The sequence below is a fragment of the Adiantum capillus-veneris genome, unplaced genomic scaffold, assembly GCF_014529385.1.
Source record: "Adiantum capillus-veneris isolate H3 unplaced genomic scaffold, ASM1452938v2 Hic_scaffold_33, whole genome shotgun sequence".
Lineage (NCBI taxonomy): Eukaryota > Viridiplantae > Streptophyta > Polypodiopsida > Polypodiales > Pteridaceae > Adiantum > Adiantum capillus-veneris.
The window spans coordinates 3,357,382-3,360,576 of record NW_028221440.1 but is presented as its reverse complement, the minus strand read 5'-3'; the positions used below and the strand labels follow the sequence as shown (position 1 = coordinate 3,360,576).

Below are 3,195 nucleotides of genomic sequence, written 5' to 3'. Positions count from 1 at the left end.
CCAATTTTCTAATTTGAAGGAATATCTGTAAAAGAAAAGGATTAATCGAGCATCCGGAACCATCTCTCCTCACTTATCTGTGAAACGAAGGTTGGTATATCAGCGCTTGTTTGCCCTCCAATTAGGTTGGGGAACAGTTGGTTAAAGAGCCCGATGCCGCGAAAGTGGCATGTTGGGTTCAACAAGCAGTTTAAGAATTTGTTTTTCTATTCCGATCTGCATAACCGAGAATGTCTACGGTTCAAATCCGTATAGCCCTAATCTGTTTGGAAAGAGAAAAGCTGGGTATAAAGAATGATTGGTAGGTCAGGATCCGCTCAATCAGTTTAAGTTATATGCCTAATTAATTAAATTAATCAACTTCATACATTAAACCAATGTTACCCATAAAGGGTAATTTGGATCAATTCCTGCTTGTAGCAGGTAATTAATTCGATGTGCATGTCACGCAATCGACTCGGAGTACTTACTATACTAATAGTAAGTAGCCTTCATTTTTTTTTTTCAAAAAAAAAAAAAAAAAAAGAAAATCGAAATAATGAAACTACATCTCCTGCTTATCTTCAATTTCAATGTGGTAATTACTAGCTCTAGTAGTGACCAACAGAAGCGGACTGTACACCTAACCCACTTCTCTGGAGAGGTTGTAGGTGGTAAACCTGCCTAGATGGATCAAAGAGCGGTAATTATCGGGAAGAAAGGAGTATGTGGATGTTTTTATCTCACCAATATGACTCTTTCCGGATTTTTCTATTAGTCTGTATATCTATTCCACTTTTGGCTTTTTCTATTACCAGGTTTGCCGCCCCCCCCCGGGAGGGGCCAGAAAAGTCAACAAGTTACGAGTCAGGTATTGAACCAAAGGGAGACACTTGGATTCGATTTCAGATACGTCATTACATGTTTGCCTTGGTATTTACGGTCTCCGATGTCGAAACCGTATTTCTTTATCCCTGGGCTACATCTTTCGAGGAATTGGGCTTATTTGCATTCGTCGAAGCAATTGTATTCATATTTATACTAATCGTCGGCTTGGTTTATGCTTGGCGAAAAGGAGCATCGGAATGGTGTTAACTTCCGACCATTTAGATAAAAAGACATAAGGAAAATTGAATACAAAGGTGAAGACTCTTTCTCAAATTCGATGTCAAAGCTGCCTCTTCAGGGGGGTATGTCAGACTCAATTTTTATGGCTAGTATTAGTGATTTTTCTAACTGGTCCAGACTCTCAAGCTTATGGCCCCTTTTATATGGTACCAGTTGTTGCTTCATTGAATTTGCTTCCCTAATAGGTTCGCGATTTGATTTTGACCGGTATGGTCTGGTACCTAGATCTAGTCCTAGACAGGCGGATCTAATTGTCACCGCTGGTACCATAACAATGAAGATGGCCCCATCTCCGATAAGACTTTATGAACAAATGCCCGAACCAAAGTATGTAATTGCTATGGGAGCTTGCACTATTACGGGAGGGATGTTTAGTACGGATTCCTACAGTACCGTTCGCGGGGTAGATAAATTAATTCCTGTCGATATTCATTTGCCGGGTTGCCCGCCCAAACCCGAAGCTATCATGGATGCCGTAACGAAACTCCGCAAGAAAATTGCTCGAAACAGATTTGTGAACCGGGCGTCTCGCCCCATCCGAACGAAGTACTTTAGTATAAGCCACCAACTTAATCTCGTACCGGGCACCTGTGCCGGAAAATACAATTGGGATAGAGAAAATTGTGGTACGAAATTGGCGCCAGCCAATTTTTCGGAAAATTGTCAAAAGTTTGCAAATGAACACGATGAATTAAAATCAGCAATTTAATGATTAATTCTACTCTTTTTGGAGGGATCAGCAGAACATAAAGAGGTGCTAACTAACATGAACACCGTTGATAAAGAGAAGTTTAATCTAAAAACGCGAGGTCGATTATCTGCCTGGTTAACCAAACACAATTTCTCACATCGACCTTTGGGTTACGACTACAGAGGTGTCGAGATTTTGGAAGTCAAGTCGGAAGAGTGGTTGTCTACAGCTGTTGCCCCATATGCTTACGGATTCAACTATCTACGGTCTCAATGTGCTTACGACGCAACGCCGGGGGGGTCTCTAGTTAGTGTGTATCACTTGACTCAGATGCAAGACCAGTCGGATCAACCCGAGGAAATATGTGCAAAAGTCTTTGTTTCAAGAACAAATCCTCAAATACCTTCGGTTTATTGGGTTTGGAAAAGTGCCGAATTCCAGGAACGTGAATCTTATGACATGTTAGGAATAATTTATCAAGGACATCCGTACCTTAGGCGTATACTAATGCCTGAAAGTTGGATTGGCTGGCCGCTCCGTAAGGATTACGTGGTACCCAATTTCTACGAGTTACAAGATGCCTACTAAATTGAATAGAAACGGAGAAACTCAGTATTAAAACTTTTTTCTACCCAACCTATTACGCAATTTCAGGCAAAATTGGAGCTCAAATGATTCATCCAGTTATTCAAAAATATCTCAGTTTCTAACTAGCTTTTCCCAGGAGGATTTCGTTCCTATAATATAGGTTCAAACCAGTTTTCTCAACTTGGGAAAAAAATTCTCTCTTAGTTGCCAAGAACCAGATTTGAACTGGTGACACGAGGATTTTCAGTCCTCTGCTCTACCAACTGAGCTATCCCGGCCAACTTGTATAGGTTTCGTTTTCAAAACAGTTTAGATTAGGCAACTTTGCTTTCGGGTCTTTGCCCAACTCATCAAATTTGCAATTTTGTTTCTGCCGATTTGTTTAACGCTGTCTGTAAGACCCGAAGACTCGGGTTTGATCAAGCCATTCAGGGATTTGAACTGCCTGAATGGCTGATCTGCAAAATGCGTTGATGGGTAAAACAAGCGGGTTTAAATTGATTTCCCAAATTTTGATTGCAATTAGATCAATCGGATTTGATGCTAATGAAAATGAAAAACCAATACGTTTCACTGCTGGGGATAGAGGGAATCGAACCCTCACGGCCAAAGCCAACGGATTTTCCTTCTACTGCAACTTGCGTCACTCCTATATTATAGGTAACTTTGTAGAATGGGGCTCTACCTTTATTCGCGAAAAAAAAAAATTAGATTTGTTGCCGGTTCATCCGTTGAGGGGGGAAGAGTAGTCGTAGAAATGTGATGAGATCTTAGGTAGGACGGGTGGGGGGGGAGATGTCAGAACTGGC

The 3,195-nt window shown here is 41.1% G+C and overlaps 1 non-coding gene across 1 annotated transcript; it reads right to left on the bottom strand.

Moving 5' to 3' along the window:
- Positions 1 to 2,591: 2,591 nt before the first annotated feature.
- TRNAF-GAA (transfer RNA phenylalanine (anticodon GAA)) lies at positions 2,592 to 2,664 on the bottom strand. Its single transcript has one exon. It is a non-coding gene; the product is annotated as a tRNA-Phe (tRNA).
- Between the last annotated feature and the right edge of the window lie 531 nt (positions 2,665 to 3,195).